General features: G+C 42.2%; 1 protein-coding gene across 17 annotated transcripts in view; it reads left to right on the plus strand.

The window, feature by feature from the left end:
• The window catches only part of DMD (dystrophin), a 2,761,517-nt gene that overhangs the window by 1,772,000 nt on the left and 969,533 nt on the right, over positions 1-19,984 (plus strand). The gene's annotated exons all lie outside the window — the stretch shown is intronic.

The following is a 19,984-nucleotide window of genomic DNA, read 5'->3' on the forward strand; positions in this document are numbered from 1 at the left end:
GGACACAGAGGACAAAAAAACGGGACAACCCGGCTAAACCGGGACATCTGGTCACCCTACCTTAATGGTATCATAAACTGCTTTCAAAACAGGATCGCTAAAAAAAAAATACTTTGAGTATCACAGAGTTAAGGAAATTATAGATTACAATAAGGATTAATGAAATACTTATAAGCAGTGTTCGACAAACCTATACATTTGCTCGCCGCGGGCGAGTGGAATTAACCCCCGGGCGAGTAAATATTGGCCCAAGCAGCACACGTTTGGTACTAGGTGGCGAGTAGATTTTTTGTGTGGCGAGTAGATTTTTTGGTGATTTGTCAACCACTGCTTATAAGAATACTCTTCTAATATTTGAAGTACTTTGAAGCATAGCATGGACATGTAATTAAGATTGGTGTATTTAATAAGTAATGAGGTCTAGCCACCTGAGCTGCAGCTACGATAAAAATCTCATGATTATGTTAAAGGCAAACTGATCCTGCCAGAATTGCAGATTTGCTAGTTTTGACCATGTTCCCAGTGTCAGGACTCATATAATCTAATTATAAGGTTTAAAAGCCAGCCACCTTAACCATATTCATTGGAACCTTTCCTAACAAACAATATTGTTACGACATCAGTGATCAAATACTCTACAAACCCAGGAAGAGGCAGCACAGATGTTGTCTTTGGCAAAAACACAAACCAACAGTAATCTACAGTGCCTTGTATCAAAGTAAAGCAAGGGCAAAGGCTGTGTAGCAATGTACTGTATAAACAGCATACGTGATCAACTCCATCAGTATAATGTAAGCTCCTGTTTTTCTGTGTTCAGAAAAGTGAACATGATCAGAATGAAAGTAGAGTCCCCCCCACTTCAATTCCCATCACTGTGAGGGGGGAGGTCGGGAATAAATTGCAGCTATCATGTGGTTGTAATCCTGTAAGTCCAGTCATTCTCTGGGGCTAGTAGAAGTGGAGTCCTTTATTATGGGGCACCCTTGCACCTAGCCCTGCCATGCAGACTGGAGGGGGTATGGGAACACCTTTCTTCCCTCCCCCGACCCCACACCGGCGCAACCATCCGCTTCCCACTCTCCTGATGCAGGTGCCAGTTTCCCCGTTTGCAGAGAGAGGCCTTTGTTGGAAAATGCATGCCACTGATTGGACTATGACACAGGCTCCCCTGCAATTGGCCCAAACTCCTGCTCACTGTTATGTAATAGGTTTAGCTACAGTCCCATACAGTATAATGTGGAAGGAATTGCTTAAAGAGCCAGACCTGGCAGTTTGCCAGCAGACTTACTTGGGTGGTTAGTAAACCTCTCCTTGGAGCATCTGTACCCTGCAACTCCTCTGTAACTACGATTGGCGCCAAGGACCCCTTCTAAACCGTATGGATCTATAACTCCTGCCCAGGGACCCTAATCTGTGTGCGGTCTCCTCTTTAAATTGTAGCATTATTATGTATCTCCCCTTTTATTTTACTGCTTGCTGATAATATGTTATCCTTTTTGAGTATTGTACTTTTTCATATTAAACCCCCTGGTTTAATAACTCTATTGTTTGGACTGAGTGCTAGACCACATGGTTCATTGCATTTTTATTTGGCTTTGTTTAACGTTTCGTGGTATTTTGCTAGTGTGCGGGTCAGGAGTGGCACCTGTGAGCACGTGACTTGTATATGTGACAACGGTTAATGCACACAGCTATCAAGCCAGTCCACTTTATTTTTGAGAAGTAAAAATTGCTTTGATTTTGAATCAAAAGATGCCTGAATATAGAAAATACCCCATAGCTTTCTTTCTATCATACTTTGAAGGATGCTACTTTCACTGTTGCATTGTATAATTAAAATACACATGTGGATATCCAGCTTGATGGAGTTAATGCTAAGTTTGAGAGACAACGGATATCTGACCCTTACACCCTCACAATCATGGAATGTTTAGCATAATTTAATTTGACGGATTGCAAATGTTTCAAAGATATATTTATTACTCTTGCAAATCATTGTCAGATCCATGATATTTTGTAGTTAGTACATTTACATATTCATGTGGAATATCTTCCTGGCCCCACCCTCTGGCATTGCCAGACACTTTCAGGGATGCCTTTTAAGGTACATTAAAAAGATTTTTGCTTATTTCCACTGTCATAAAGAGTTGGTACCCCAGATAACCTAATTTCTACACAAAAACAGAAAACCAGGCTGGGACCGCCTAGCTGAACCCCAATAAAAAACAATACATGTATTTTTAAATTGTAACTTGAAGCTCAAGTTAACTGTATGTGTGCCAGTTTATTACAACACAAATATTTTTATGGCCTTATCATGACAGTGTGCTTTCTGTAAACCGTGTGACCCCTGTATTGGCTGAGGTCTGTATTGTCCACAAAAACCACTGGGTCGGAGTATTGACGGGGATGCTGATTTGTGTTCACAGTATTCTTGTCACTGTTTTATGGTGTGCTTTCTGGGAACTCTGTGACCACTGAGTTATTCGGAGGTCCCATTTCCCCCGATAGCATGTGGTTACTGGGAGTGGGTGGAAGGGACCGTGGATATTAGAGTGTAGCTGTTGGGTGTTACCCCTTGTGGTCCCAATTGGTGGCACTACCATCCTAGTAGGTTGAGGATGGTTGAGATTAGGTTTGCGTGTTTGGGCACCTTTTTCCCTTGCTGTGAGCTATCGAAGCCGGTGGAGTTAGGTAACCGTACAGGTGACCTTCCACGTATTAGGTACCGGCAGTCGGACATACTTCCCAATTGGCGTACAGTATATTGTATGAGAAGAGCTTACAATCAGACAGACAATAGGAGGAGTAAACCAGATGAAGCAAGAATAAGTGTAGAAGGTTGTAGTGCCTGACAGAGAGCACAAATAGAAATGCTAAAATACACATATCACCAGGCAAGTAATATATACATTATTATTATTATTATTATTATTTTTGTACATTAAAGTAACTCTCTTGCGGAATTTGCTCCGAGCATGTGAGTTTTTCTTATTTATCTATAGCCTGAGTGCTGACCCTATGGTGTAATATATTGTGTGCGTCCAGCGGTATGGGCACAGAATCCTAGCACCGTGCCTGCAGGACGCAGCGTGCCACTGCTGAGGACTGGGTGAGTGCAAGCTCTATTTGTCTTTTTTGGAGTCATCATTTAGACCTTGCTTCTTTTTTGTTTTCTATTTGTCTTATTATATGTTCACTCACATGAAAACATTTTTAATAACAATGCACACGAACAGTGAGAAAAATTATTACAAAACATTATTGTGGGTGCCCATCTCGCCACTGGCGTTGAGAACCTCTGGCCTATGCAGTGAGTTTGATTCAGCAGGGCAAAACTTTAAGCCAATTGTTAAAAAGCTAAAAGGGAAGTCGTTTTCTCAAATGATGCCCACATTTGTACCATGTCACAGTGCAAACATTTTCTGTAGCGTCAATATGCTTTCGTGCCATGTAGTAGTCTTTGGAAACATCCCTTTATACTTTTCTGCCTCCTGTTTTGGCTGCTTGACACAAGCAGCCCTAGAGAAGTGGAAAATATCTGATTACAGCAAAGCAAAGAGACAAAATGAAAGACTCTATCAGAAACTTTAATATTTAGCCTTTCCCATTCATTACACATGGGGTAACAAAAATCACATAGATGATGTAACTGCTACATTAGTAGAGTAAGTAGGTACCCCATATTAATCTGTGAAGGATATAAACAGAAATAACAAGAAATAAAACCGTTAAATTACTTCTAGCACCAATGAAGCGGCAAAGATCCGATCAGACAAGATTTCCCTGGTGGGAGGAAACAGGGTTAGTATCAAAACAAGAGAGAAAGGAAGATAAGTGATGGCATGAAGAGAAACATATGGCATGGATGTTACTGAACAAAGTCCTGCAGCAATCTAACAATTACAGGAAGTATATATTTTGTGTGAAGTGTAGCAATATCTTAAAAATATTTATTTCCACAGTAAGTTGGCAACCTTACTTTTTGTTTTAACATACTGGTACGTGTAAAGAGCAAATGCTTTTTACCAATCGCTACTAACATTTTAAAAATAGAATTGTAAATATTTATGTAATTATCTGCCATGTCAAGATGTATTATTATTATTATTATTATTATTATTATTATTATTATTATTATTATTATCGTTTATTTGTAAAGCGTCTACATATTCTGCAGTGTGGTACAGTGGTGGGACTGAATTATGTATAATAAATAAACAGAATGACATACCAAATAAGGACCGACATGCACAGATACAGAATGTAATGAGGGCCTTGCCCGTCAGGCTTACACTCTAGTGGGAATGAGGGACAATGTTGGAACAAAAAGGTAAAGGGGCTGCTCATTGTGGGATGGAGTACCACTGGGTGGAGTAAGGTCCAGCTGCACAGATAGATCTGTTGAAGTTTAGGGGTGTGTATGTTAGGCGCTGTCAGCATGAAGTTTGGTCCAGCCTCACAGCTGGCACCAATAGAGTTGGGGGGGAAAGGATGTTATGGGTATGCCAGATAGGCTTCCTTAAAAATGTGTGTTTTCAGAGGTTTTTTAATGCCTGAATGCTGGAAGAGACTCTAATGGTGCGTGGTAAGTAATTCCAGAGAGATGGAGCAGCACGTAAGATGTCTTGTAAGCGTGAGCGAGAGGAGGTAATAAGGCAGGTGGATACAGAATGGAGTGGGCATTTAGAGATATATTTGGGAATGAGGCTGAGATGTAAGGGGGCAGCATCACTGAGAGCTTTGTAAGTCATAACTAGGGTTTTACATTTAATGATAGAATATATGGGAAGCCAGAGCCGGGATTTGCATAGTGGAGCCGCAGAAGTAAAGCAGTAAGTGAGGAAGATGAATCGGGCAGCAGCATTTTGGGTGGATTGAATTTGGGACAGGTGGTCGAGGGGAATGCCAATCAGGAGAAGGTTACAGTAGTCAAGGCAGGACAGGGGAAGTGAGTGAGTAAGGATTTTAGGTGCGTCAAAAGTAAGAAAAGGGCGTATCCTGGCAATATTTTGGAGGTGGCAGGACTTATTGAAGGCTTGAACATGAGGTATGAATGAGAGGGCAAATGCAAGATGACTGCTTTACAACGGGATTGGTATGTTGATGAGATTGTGGTATTATTGTCAGTGAGGGTGAGTTTGGGTGTTGTGGTGACAGTGGAAGAGGGAAAGATTATTAATTCTGTTTTGGACATGTTAAGCTTCAGTTAATGGTGGAACATCCAGAAGGAGATTGTGTAGAGGAAGCTGGTGACACGGACAAGAGAGAAGGAGAGGTAGATTTGGGTGTCATCAGCATAGAGATGAGTTCACCAAGAGAAGATGTATAGAGTGAGAATAGTAGAGGTCCAAGGACAGAGCCTTGTGGAACCCCGACAGAGAGAGAGATAGTGAAGAGGAGGAAACACTAAAAGAGCGGTTGGATAGGTAGGATTTGAACCATGAGAGGGCTGCATCACAGAGGCCAATGAAGTGTACAGTGTGCAGGAGAAGAGGTAGATTTCAACTTTTAGTTACAGAACAATCTCCTGGATAAAACATTTGCCTGTACAGTGAACACCGTTTTTATGAGCTATAATAGTGTAGTACATGTGATGGTGATAATATATTCTTCTTGGTTGTTTCGAGCAGTGTTTGTTCTAGGAAATTGTGTTCTTCTAGTCTAAAGAAGGAGATCACCTTTCATTTATTTCTGGATGTTCTTTTACAATACCAGTGAAACATAACGTTCGGTGGTTACCGTAAATGTACAAATTATACTTTTGAACCATTGGTAATTATTTTCTATCTCGGTGCCACATAAATGTAAAGGCTTAAAACTAATTTAGCAGGGAACAGCAGGTACAGATATAGCAGACATTATTGCACCTGCGAGTTTTAACAAGTTATTGCAAACAAATATGCTACATCTGTATTTCCACTGAAGACGGCAGTTTATTTGATAGCTGTTTTGGCTACACACATTTGTATTTAGTAAACAAAGTATTTGCTTGGATCTAAAAAAAACTGTTAATGAAGTAAAAACAATACCTTGATACATTACAGATTCATGTTTAAAATGCAAGTTCATGGCAAAATAAGAATTTGCATTTCTTGATAAATACAGAAAGCCCTCAGAATTGCCTTGGTGAAAGTTGTGCCCTTGTGGCCCAAGAAGGCTGTGATTGGGAGGTGGTATTGATAATTACCTGTACTTAAAGTTTACATTGTCTAATGAAGAGGAAATGTGTCCACAAGTAAACCTGGAAAAGTGCATTTGCTCTTATGCCCTTCCGTATCTGTCTTCTCCTGCGTCTCATACAGAAAACTACAGAACTAGAGAATTGTCACTGATACAGTATGTTACAAATACTTTTTTCCTGTGATAAATCAATCCCCTAAATTATCATCCCCAACCCAAACATTGCTCTGGTTCTATGCAGAGGTTGGTAGGTTATAAAAGCTTTGAATAGATTAACATGAAAGCTTTTTATCGCTCCTGTACAAATGATTTTCACACTGACAGCCCACCTCTTCTCCGGATGTGGCAATGGCTTCCCAAATTATAGTCAGTTATCTCATATATCGCACACGCATACTAAGCTACAGCAGTCAATTCACCATCTTTATACATTTATATATTTTGTCTGGTATGTATTTAACAGTCCTGATGTTCTGGTTGTCATATTTCAGAAGGATCAGTTGTTTGGAATTCATGTAAAGTTAGAATCTTTAAAAGGAGCTAAGCCTCTTTTATATATATATATATATATATATATATATAAAAACAGCTGTCTGTGGGTGGTTTTCTGGGTATGCACCTTAACCCTGGCTGTGCTCAAAGCTGTGACCATGCAGCAAGCTTAAGCCTATAGGGAACCATGTTAAAAATGGTTTTTGAAGCAAAAAGTGGCACTGCGTTCTCATTTGCATGTAATTTCCCAGAATCCCTTGCTGCAGTGGAAGTGCTGAGAGAGAGAGAGAGAGAGAGAGAGAGAGAGAGAGAGAGAGAGAGAGAACATTGTGTCCCACCAGGAGACAAGAACAGCACTCAAAGATATAATGCAAAAAAAATTGTATTAAACACAAAAATCAGGCACAAACAGTCCAACGTTTCGGTCCTGTATACGACCTTCCTCAGGGGCGTGCTAGAGAACAATGCCCACAAAAAACATATATACCCTTCACCAACCTGTGTGCACAATCAAACCCAGCTGTTAGCAATTAAAATCAGGTGTATTTGCAGACGCATAGGAGCCCCGTCATCACCGCGCATCAGCCCGGCTTCTCTGCTCCACTGTTTACATCCGGCTGTCACTGCCATATACACCGCGCATGCGCGTCCGCGGGCGGAGCCAGCAAGCACACCGGCCATCTGCGGCATCCCCCGTTGCCATGGCGACGTCACGAAGCGTCTGTAACCATGAGAGTGCAGGCAAAAGCCGACTGCAGTAGAGAGCAGGAACGCCGGACTGTACGAGTAAGACGACGTCACCTCACCACTCACTGCAAGTCCTGTAATCAACATAAAGGTGAAAAGTTAAAAAAATACACATACAAGGTCTAAAAAGCATATTCCAAATGCACGGTATTAATTAAATAACTACTCTGAGTATATTACTGAATAACAATACACTGATTGATGTTCTACCATAATTTAGCTCTGCTACTATAAACCACAGTGACTGGTGTTAAACTGAAACTAAGGGGAGAAAAAAAGGGTTAAAAATCCAAGTAAATTAGCAAAGATTCAAAAGAAAACATAAGAGAAAAAGATAAAGAGGGAAAAGAGGGACAAGAAGAGGGTACCAGAGGGGGTTGCACATCACACACATAATTAAGTAATATGTCCATGAAGTCTCCAACATGTACAGCTATAACTTTATCCCAATAATAGCACCACTCAATATTACAAAAAACACCCCAACTTAAAATCCTCATTTAACCCTCTGGGTGCCATAGTGTCAAGTTCATAAATGAGCTTCATTTCAAGTTGTAGGAGCAGTTTGCCCCTATCGCCGCCACGAGTGGAGGTATGCGCTTGCATGATGGGCATACACAGAAAGTTTGCAAGACTATGTTTAAAGTTTTTAAAGTGCCTCGCAACCGGCTGTAGTTGCTGGTCTTCCAATCCTGCGTTGTCAGCCATGGCCTTCCTAATGGCTGACCTATGGAGGCAGATGCGCTCCTTCAACATTCGCGTCGTTTTCCCGACATAATATAGTCCACATGGGCAGCGGATAAAGTAGACGACAAATTTACTCTCACAGTTCATATAATCGTGCATATGGCGTATTTTACCGCTGCGATGATGTGAGTACTGCTTGCCAAGAATGAGATACTTGCTGTTTGTATACCCATGGCATTTGAATACTCCTGGTTGCCTACTCAGCCAGCTTGTTGGTTTGCTGTATTTCTCCACCGGATCTGCTCGGGTTAGCGAGTCGCCTATATTCCGCCCTCTTCTGTAACAGAATAGTGGAGGGCGCTCAAAAATCTTACCGATAGTAGCATCATTGGCCAATATATTCCAATGTTGCTTTATCGACGTCTTTATCATACCCGATGCAGTGCTATAAGTACTAGTGACATGGAATCTATCCTGCTTCTGTGTATTTAAAGAGGGCAACAGGAGCTGTTCTCTAGGAACATCCTTGGCTTTCTTGAGTGATTCATCAAGGTCCTTGCGATCATATCCTCTTTGCAGGAAACGTTGGTGCATTTTCAACAGTGCTAAATCACACTCCTTCCTGTCACTGGTAATCCGGCACACTCTCAGGAATTGGGAATAGGATAATCCTTTCTTGAGAGGCAGTGGATGATGGCTGGTGGCCAAGAGAAGTGAGTTCTTATCAGTGTCCTTCTGATGAATTCTTGTCAGGAGTACTCCATCGGCTATGTAGACTTCCGTGTCCAGAAAAACTACCTTGCTGGAACTGTAGGTTAATGTGAACCGGATAGTAGATGCAATTTGGTTCAGATAGTCAACAAATGTCAGCAGCTCCCCCTCGGTGCCAGCCCACAGGAAGAAGACGTCATCAATGTAGCGCATGTATTCTATAATATGTTGTGACAAAGGTGCATCATTGAGAATGTGCGTCTGTTCATATTGGTGCATGAACAGGTTTGCGTACGATGGGGCCATATTAGACCCCATAGCTGTACCCATCAACTGGAGATAAAACTTGTCCTCGAACTTGAAGTAATTCTTACACAGTACAATGTTCATCAGAAGTAATAAAAATTCCGTCGGTGGACCCGGCCAATCATGATGACCTCGTAGTTGCGCCGCCACTGCTTCCAAGCCCTCAGTATGTTCTATGTTTGTATGAAGGCTTGTGACGTCCATTGTTACCAGCAGCATTGCACCTTGTAACACCGGTACTCTAGCCAGTCTATTGAAGAAGTCTGTGGTGTCCCGTATGTAACTGGGCATTTGCATGACAAGAGGTTGCAGGAAAAAATCAAGGAATTGTGATATGGGGTGACAAATCGGTCCCCTCGCTGATATGATCGGCCTCCCGGGAGGTAGGGTCAGCGACTTGTGGATCTTCGGTAAGATGTATAACACCGGGATAATTGGGTAAGGTTGTGTTAAAAATTTCCCAATCTCATCTGTGATCCATAAATTATTGACACCCATTTGGATGACCGCATCAACCTCTCGTTTGTAGGCGGTTGTAGGATCTCCTTTCAATGATTTATAGTGATGGGCGATATTCAATTGTTGCATGACATCTGTATGATATTGACTGTAATTCATTATTACAGTCCCACCTCCCTTATCAGCTGCACGTATGATAATCTCCTTGTTGTCACGGAGGGCCTTGAGTGCCCATTGCTCATCTCTCGTGAAGTTGGTAAAACTCCTCCTCATGTTCCTCACTCGCTTCCTTGTGTCCGTTTCAACCAGACTGATGAATGCTGAAATATTAAAATTATGAACCTGTGGATCAAAGTTACTGGTTGACGAAATTGATGCATTGTCAGTTCCTGCTGATCAACATTCTGTGTTGTGTTGGTACTATGCCCAAAGAATTCCTTTAGACGTAATTTTCAGTTCAATTTGTACAGGTCAACCTCCCAGTCAAAGGGATTTAGGGTATGTGTAGGAATGAACGACAACCCTTTGCTCAGGACACTCCTCTCTGCTTCAGACAGATGGTGTGTGGAGATGTTGAAGATCATCTCCTCTGCGGACGCCCCCTCTGTGCTCCCCTTGTCTTCGAATCCCTTGGTAAAAATCTTGTTCCCCCCACCGCCTCTCCGGATCGGTTGCCACCGACGTGGTCTGGTAGTGGTGGCTTCGGGTAAGGTGGCACACCCTGTCCAAAAAAAGGCAAAGCCGGCGTTGCGTCTGGACCATCTGAGTTGTCCATGTCACTGGTGTTGTATTCACTCCTAGTGTTGGCTGCCCGTCTGGACTTAGAATAATTTTTCTTCGTACCCGCCTTTCCCTGGGGTGTCTCTCCTATACCCAGCAGCCAGTTGTAGATGCGATGATCCTTATAATCTGAGGCAACCTGCTTCAGCTTTTCCTTTTTATACTTAATCAAGCTTTCCCTATACACATCAACAGTCACTTGTAGTTTATCCACCCAATTGGTGTCGTCCTCAGAAGCTAAGGTCTGCTCATGTTTAGTTTCAATAACTGTAATTTCACTCCTAATCCTGGTAAATTCCTTGGTAGCTTGCTCAATGACGAGAATCATCAAGTCAAAAGAGCACTTGTTGAGAATACAGATTCAACGTTTGCAGAAATCAGGGTCATTGCGACCAATAGTGGGCTGATTTTTAATTCTAAACCCTTGGGGAGTTGTTTCTCACGGTGATAATAAGACAAAGTCGCTCCATGTAGGTAACAATCCACCTCTTTCTTTTTTAATTTCAAGAGGTCGTTATAAACATCCAGGGCCTTTTCTGGTCCAAAAATCTCCTCCACAGGATCCGTATATCTGATGTTGGTAATCTCAGCTTCACTATAACTCAAGGTGTCGAATATAAAGGAAAAAATACCGGCAACATCTGGAAAGTTTTCCATGGCACTTTCTCTCTGAGAGCGAGAAAAAAATCAATATCAAACGTGGATATATATACAAAAAACACTGCTGCAGCCAACAAGCAGTGGGTTAAATGGCCGAGTGCTCCGCTCATAAAGATAATAGAGATAGGCAGCAGCAGGCACTTCAAAGGCTAGGGGTAAATAGGTGCTTGTTCAATAAGGATGAACAGTGAACATGGTGTCCCACCAGGAGACAAGAACAGCACTCAAAGATATAATGCAAAAAAAATTGTATTAAACAAAAAAACAGGCACAAACAGTCCAACGTTTCGGTCCTGTATAGGACCTTCCTCAGGGGCGTGCTAGAGAACAATGCCCACAAAAAACATATATACCAACCTGTGTGCACAATCAAACCCAGCTGTTAGCAATAAAAATCAGGTGTATTTGCAGACGCATAGGAGCCCCGTCATCACCGCGCATCAGCCCGCTTCTCTGCTCCACTGTTTACATCCGGCTGTCACTGCCATACACACCGCGCATGCGCGTCCACGGGCGGAGCCAGCAAGCACACCGGCCTTCTGCGGCGTCCCCCGTTGCCATGGCGACGTCACTAAACGTCTGTAACCATGAGAGTGCAGGCAAAAGCCTTATGTTGATTACAGGACTTGCAGTGAGTGGTGAGGTGACGTCGTCTTACTCGTACAGTCCGGCGTTCCTGCTCTCTACTACAGTCGGCTTTTGCCTGCACTCTCATGGTTACAGACGCTTCGTGACGTCGCCATGGCAACAGGGGATGCCGCAGAAGGCCGGTGTGCTTGCTGGCTCCGCCCGTGGACGCGCATGCGCGGTGTGTATATGGCAGTGACAGCCGGATGTAAACAGTGGAGCAGAGAAGCCGGGCTGATGCGCGGTGATGACGGGGCTCCTATGCGTCTGCAAATACACCTGATTTTAATTGCTAACAGCTGGGTTTCAGCTGTGCTCTGCTGCAACCTTTGGATAACAGCTGGGTTTCAGCTGTGCTCTGCTGCAACCTTTGGATAACAGCTGGGTTTGATTGTGCACACAGGTTGGTGAAGGGTATATATGTTTTTTGTGGGCATTGTTCTCTAGCACGCCCCTGAGGAAGGTCCTATACAGGACCGAAACGTTGGACTGTTTGTGCCTGTTTTTTGTGTTTAATACAAAAAATTTTTTGCATTATATCTTTGAGTGCTGTTCTTGTCTCCTGGTGGGACACCATGTTCAATGTTCATCCTTATTGAACAAGCACTTATTTACCCCTAGCCTTTGAAGTGCCTGCTGCTGCCTATCTCTCTATATATAGATATATATATACAGCTCAACCCCGTTATAACGCAATCCGTTACATCATGAATCCGCTTAGAAAGTGATGCAAACGTGGCTCCCAATTTTCGTATTTTATGAATACTTTACAACACGATTATTGGTAAATTAAATACTTTATTGTACAATGCATACAATTGTACATTATTTCTAACGCGATCCGCTTATAGTGCAATGTGATTCTTTGGACCACAAGCGTTATAAAGGAGTTGAGCTGTATATATATCCCCTGCTTCCCAAGATACTTACATCGGAAGGTGATGCCAGTATCTCATATGTGTGTAGCCCTTGTATCCCTGGGGTACTGCTGTTGTCAACTGTGAGGTTAACAAGAGGCCTGAGCCTCCGCCACTGGGAGTCTGGGGTATACTTACACACGATGCAGCGTCTCCACTGATAAAGGATCCCAATGTGGTGGGAGTGTTCCCTTACCATACCAACATACACAGTAAATACACACAGTTAGATAAGAACAGTATTTACTAGGCATATAGCTATAACTTCCACATAGATCTCATTACATCATTCCTCATGTGTATCATTGCATCACCCTGAATGTATAGCATTAAATCCCCTTCTTGTACGTCTTTGCATTATCTCTTTGTCCATACCGTAGCAATGTGCCTGGGCACTTAACCCCTGAGTGTCCACAAACAATAAGGTGAGTGTGAGTGTGAGGGATAGCGCTTCCCAGTGTTGGGGCCCGGTGGTGGTGCACTTATCCTGGTCATAGTCCTGACCAGGATAATCATCATTAATCAGCCTCTCTGCAACGTGGTCCAGCTGCGCAACGCGCTGCTCCTTGCAGGAATGATTCAACCATCTGACTTCTCTGGGGAGGGATCCCCAGCCGGATGATCCTTTAAGAACAGTCTCTACTCTTGAGTCCAGATCTCCTTTCAACTACCAGCTGCACTGGCATTCAGGCAATGTCCTGCAGCATATATCTCTCTTTCTATAGTGGAAAGATCCCTATCTTTAGGCCTTTCCCTATCAAGCACATAGAACATTTCTACAGTTGCTCAGGGAACTAACTGGGCCCTGGGGGATTACCTATGGCCTAGTCCCTGGAGCACTGCTCCATGGACCAACCTGCACCTTCGGGGTCCAGATCTTGACGCCTCGTTTCCTGTCCCAGCAGGCAGTAGTCTTTCCTCCCTTCAGAAGCAATCCAGCCATTCCATTGGCTATCGTACATCACCAGGCAGCTTCTCCCTAAGCATCATGGGAGTTGTAGTCTCTCTTCTGCTCACTTAACATTGGGACCGCGTGCACATAGGACACTGCGCATGCGCAACTTTAATGGCCGCCATGGGGTGCCCTTCGCATGCCTGAACCAGCAAGGACCCCTATCTTGCAAACCGCACTTCTGCGAATGCGCGACTCTTCGTGCACATGCACAACATAGCGGCGCCCTGAGGCGGAAGCCACCGGAGACTCCGTCGCCCTGCCAGCGACATCCCCATATGTACGAATGAGGAGAGGGAAAATGGGAGAGCGGGGGGACTGTAGGGCGACCTGGCTACATGTGTTTAAATGTGCCGCATCATGCAGGCCAGAAGGGCTGACGTTGCGGCTCCCAGTTGGCCCGTGGGACCCGTAAATAGACATTTTCTGTTCCCTTGCTTCCTACCTAGTCAAAAAATTATTATTTTGTAACCCCAAAAAGGTCCCACACTTTAATGTTTTCTGCGCCCTTATACAGTTCCAACAGAGCTGGCACTTATAGAGCCCTTGTGCTTTTCTACTTCGATTTAGGGTAGTATGGAGCAATAGAATTCAGTCATGTGATCACTATAATAATCACATGACCCCCAGGAGCCAAAATGTCTGTGATTCTTTTTTGCATTGAAAGTTTACTTTAATACACGCATAGCATTTCTAGCAAACGTTCTTGTTTTTTTACTGATTATTTAATTTTCTATTAGTGCTGTAGTATCCCATAAATAAAGCGTATTGGAATGGAGAAAAAAACGTGGGTTACATACTTTTTAAGAATATACATATTTTTTATGTTTAAAAAAACACAAATATATAGAAAAATATATGAGCCTTTTATTTGAACGGGATCTTTCATTTGCAAGTATTGTTGTTTTTTATAGCCACTCATTTCAAACAAAATGAACCATGCTTTCTGTGAGGTTTTCCATTTATACAGTATTATCACTTCACTAACTACTGTGTTATATATCATATTTACTTAAGGCCAGGTCCCCAGTGGCCGCTGTGGCGCTCGCTACGGCGTGTACGACACACACCACAGCACAGCCCTCTATGGGGCAGGCCCCAGTGGCTGTGTGCGTGTGGGCGCGCAAAGCACAGTGACGAGTACGCTGGCAGGGAAGACAAGATTTTTGTGTTCCCGTGCCGCGACGCGATCACATGGTCGGCGCGCACCAATGGAAGAGTCGATATGTCCCGTTATGGCCCCACCCCTTGCACTCCCTTATAGCTCCCCTACAGATAGCCGATCGTGGCTTTAAACTTTGCACAGGTCGCCAGGCGAGCGTGCTGCAGGTGAGACAGGGGCTGTAGCCTTTGGAGTAACCCAACATGAGAACAAAGTATTTTCCATTCCAATTTGTTACGCTTTCGTATTAAAGTACTGGAATACTGAGATTAGCAGCTAGAGGAAAGGTTTGGGGGCCTGATAAAAGACTATAATATGACCCAAATTATCGAGGAATACGGGACCTCGGATTATCAAACAATGTAGAAGTAATACACACATATTCATGGGAGGGAACATTTGGGAAATAGTTATCATAATATGGTAACATTTGAAATATGTTTTTTTTATTTTAGAAAGGCAAATTTTACTCAGTTAAGGAAGATTCTGCCCGGAATACGTTGGGAGGGAAAAAAATACAGAAGATAAATAGATAGTCTTTAAAATACTGTTGGATGAATAAAGTTTTCAGTGAATACCCTTGGGTAATAAATGTGAAAGAAACAAATCCAAACCAATGTGGCTAAATATTCAAGTAAGGAAAGAAATTGAAAAGCAGGCATTTTTATTAAAGAGGCACTCATGTGGACACTATAAAAAATATATATAATAGGATTGAAGCAGGGGGTCTCTGGAGCTGAACCGCATTGATTTCAGCTCCGGGGACCCCCTGCTTCCTGAGATATTTAGCTTGGAAGGTGGTTCCAGCAGCAGCCCAGACAGGGTGAGTCTGGCCTATCGAAATGGCGGCTTAAATGTCCTATGTCCTGCGGGCCAATATGAAGCCGTGACATCGTCCCTTGCAGCTACCTATTGGCGCACGTGACGTGGGACATTTAAACTGCGCAGTTATACCAGCACCCCTTAGCGAAGTAAGTATCTCGGGAAGCAGGGGGTCACCGCTGCTAAAATTAATGCGGTTTAGCTCCGGAGACGTCCTGCTTTAAATCCATTTTTTTAAAAAGGTCCCCAGGAGGGCTTCATTAAATTAGTCAGGACAGAAGCATTATTTAACAATGGCACGGAATGCAACACAAGTTGCAAAAGGTCAATCAAACATTGAAAATGAAAAAGAAAAACACAATGCAAAGTAAAGTTTAAGTACATTAAATGCAAAAAAGATTAGAAAGGAGTGTGAGATGGGAAAGCATATTATTGGTTGGATAAGGAGAAGGCAGAGGTGTTAAACAAATAATTTGATAAAATTAAGGTAAATTACGTGCCTGGCCCCAAAGGGCAAATGGTTCTTTAAGAGCTCAGTTCAGTCATGGCCAGACTGCTATATTTAATGACTCCATTTCCACATGACTGGCGTAAAGCAGATCGTCGCATATTTAAAAAGGGAGCTAGGTAACAACTGGGCAAACAGGCCTGTAGGCCTGACATCAATAGTGGGGAAGCTACAGTACTTTAAAGTTTATTAAGTCTTGAGTGCCCTATGACACACTGAATATGTGAATGCAACCGCAATCACCATATAATTAATCAATAAATGACAGGTGCTGTGGAGGGTGATAACATAGTAGTAACAGTTTTGATCAAAGAGATTGATCAGAAAGATACCCTCTATATACAGCACTCTGGTGTCATATATGTTGTATACCAATGGACATAATAGCCCTGCAGTGAAGTGCTGCTAATCAGGGTAGTGACCCAAAATCACCAGAGAGATCAAAAAACAATAACATTTTATTACTTCTACATAGATACTTTAAAAACACAGATACATTGTTAAAAATCCCTATACTAATATGGCTATAGTGAGTAAATAGTCAGAGTAACAATTATGCCTATGTGGCTATTAACATATATAAACTCCTATTCCCCATCCAATTAACATATAGATATATTACTTACAGTAGCAGCGATTCTCGAAAATGTCCAGATAATTGAGTCACAATGAATATATATCTCATTCAGAGATCAGACTAGTGTAGCGCATAAATATACCAAAACTCATATTGAAGGTAGTATTCAATGGATATAACTCTGTAGGGAGATTGGTTATGTAGTATGGTGGATAATGAATCAAATAGATGCACAATATATTAATCCATGGGTGTGGTGTAAGTACTCATGGGATTTCTCCCTGTATACCCTATATACAGTATAGAAAAATTGGATATATGCTTAATGCTAAATTAGCAGCCTCCGATCACACCATAGGAAAATTATAATCTCGCCAAAACGCAAACCAAAGAAAAAGATGTTCAATCAAGTTGCATGAAATATATGCTGAAATCTTATCCCCCACATTAGGAGCAACCCAGGGCTCCCTCGGGGAGCTCTGGGCACGCGCGCCATGAGCGCACGCTCCCAATGAAGCGTGACCGCGCATCAGTGACGCGCAGCACGCCGAGGGAATTCAATGCAAAAGCCGGGAAACCTCGCGGCTTGCGGCTCTAGCCGTATTAGAATAAACAGTGTCGCCACTGTATTTCATGCAACTTGATTGAACATCTTTTTCTTTGGTTTGCGTTTTGGCGAGATTATAATTTTCCTATGGTGTGATCGGAGGCTGCTCATTTAGCATTAAGCATATATCCAATTTTTCTATATAAAGGGTATACAGGGAGAAATCCCATGAGTACTTACACCACACCCATGGATTAATATATTGTGCATCTATTTGATTCATTATCCACCATACTACATGACCAATCTCCCTACAGAGTTATATCCATTGAATACTACCTTCAATATGAGTTTTGGTATATTTATGCGCTACACTAGTCTGATCTCTGAATGAGAAATATATTCATTGTGACTCAATTATCTGGACATTTTCGAGAATCGCTGCTAAGTAATATATCTATATGTTAATTGGATGTGGAATAGGAGTATATATATGTTTATAGCCACATAGGCATAATTGTTACTCTGACTATTTACTCACTATAGCCATATTAGTATAGGGATTTTTAACAATGTATCTGTGTTTTTAAAGTATCTATGTAGATGTAATAAAATGTTATTGTTTTTTGATCTCTCTGGTGATTTTGGGTCACTTACCTGATTAGCAGCACTTCACTGCAGGGCTATTATTTGCATTGGTATACAACATATATGACACCAGAGTGCTGTATATAGAGGGTATCTTTCTGATCAATCTCTTTGATCAAAACTGTTACTGCCCTATGACACACCCTGAACTCTAGGGGCCCTATGACATACATGGTTTGTCATGCTAGAAATGCTAGTTTTGAAGGGAAAGATTGTGTATCCTTCCAATAGAGCGGTGAACGTGATCGGAACGGTTGTGGAGTATCTTCCACTTCCATTCACATCCTGGTGGGGCTTCCCGGCTGGGGTGTTATTGGTCGTCCGGCACTCAAAGGGTTAAGGGATAATGTTCAGGAATATATTTTAAATAACACAATTATTAGTACTAGTCAGAATGGCTTTATGAGAGAGATGTCATGCCAAACTAACCTTATTAGATTCTTTGAAGTTGTACTGTAGGTAGCAATTTTCATCCTGAGGGCAGTACAAATGACACAGGGTCATCCTTTAAGGATGGAGGAAAGTAGATTTTGCCAGCAACAAAACAAATAATTCTTTACAGTAAGAGAAGTAAAAATGTGAAATTTGCGACCCATGAAGACTGTGAGGACAGATACAATAGATATTTTTATGAAACGGTTGGACATCTTTCTAGAAGGGAAAGCTATACAGGGATATGCAAAATATGCAAAATATTGATCCAGGGAGAAATCTGACTACCATTATTGGAGTGAGGAAGGAATATATTTTTCCTCTTGTGAGACATAATTTGCTATTCCCCCCCCCCCCCCTCCTCAGGATTAATATTTAAATAGGTTGAATATCTGAGCCTATTACATTTAACATAAGTTGAACTCGATGGAAATATGTCTTTTTTTCAACTGTGCAAGTTGTTCTACATATCTACAATATTCCTATATACAGGCATACCCCGCATTAACGTACGCAATTGGACTGGAGCATGTATGTAAAGCGAAAATGTGCTTAAAGTGAAGCACTACCTTTTTTCCACTTATCGATGCATGTACTGTACTGCTATCGTCATATACGTGCATAACTGATGTAAATAACACATTTGTAACAGGCTCTATAGTCTCCCCGCTTGCGCACAGCTTCGGAACAGGTTGGGAGCCGGTATTGCTGTTCAGGACGTGCTGACAGGCGCATGCGTGAGCTGCTGTTTGCCTATTGGGCGATATGTACTTACTCGCGAGTGTACTTAAAGTGAGTGTCCTTAAACCGGGGTATGCCTGTATTGTCTAACTGTAATCTTTTGAGTGATGAGGGTTTTTAACCCTGAGACCCAAATGCACGTAGCTCGGTTAAATCAGAGCAAAAAAATGTGATGCAACCCATATACACTGGCGACACACTTTATTCGAGCTCGGCTAGTCCCACGAATTCGGGTATACTCTGGTGTATTGAGGTTTGTGACTGTTTTCTGCCCGAGTGCATTGAGGTATTTTCCAAGCAGGGATTGAAGCATTTTATTCCCGCTGGCTGCAATACTGCACAGTATATATATATATACTGCATTACAATTCATGAATTTATGCCATCTGGTAGACACGCGAAGCATTGCAGCCTATTAAATCCTAATCATTATCATTTAACAGATCAGCCGCCCGTCAGCCAGGCATGAACCATGGCTGGGAAGGCAAACGCAACGGGGCTTGTCTGAGGTGAGGAGCGGCGCATTCCAGGTATCTGCCAGGTACATACTGGGTATATGCTCGAATAAAGTGTGTCGCAGCAGTAGGTAACGAACGTTATTTTTCCTGAGTGTAACGGGGATCCACTAAGCTAATTATATGCAAAAAAACATTGGTCACTTAAAGTAGTGATTAGAGTACTCATATATTGGGGTTTGTTCTCTCCTTCTGTTGCCACTTAAAGCAGTATCATACTGTAGCAATAAATGCATTCGCGGGTACGTTAATAGCACTGAGACGTGTTAAGCAATTTAATGCACATGCACATTGTGAAAAATGCGCGTTTCAATTAACGTACATGTGTTCCAGACAGTTTCCTAACTGTAATGCAGACATATTCCAGAGCACTGGAGTTTGTTAAGCAGGATAACATGATCAACAGTATCAAAAGCCTTTGAAAAATCTAGGAATATTATATTTATATTTATATATACATTATTCCGTGTACAGTAAGATTCAATCAGATCTTACTATTCTTTCGCAGAAT

Source organism: Ascaphus truei, chromosome 3 (assembly GCF_040206685.1).
Source record: "Ascaphus truei isolate aAscTru1 chromosome 3, aAscTru1.hap1, whole genome shotgun sequence".
NCBI classification, from domain to species: Eukaryota; Metazoa; Chordata; class Amphibia; order Anura; family Ascaphidae; genus Ascaphus; species Ascaphus truei.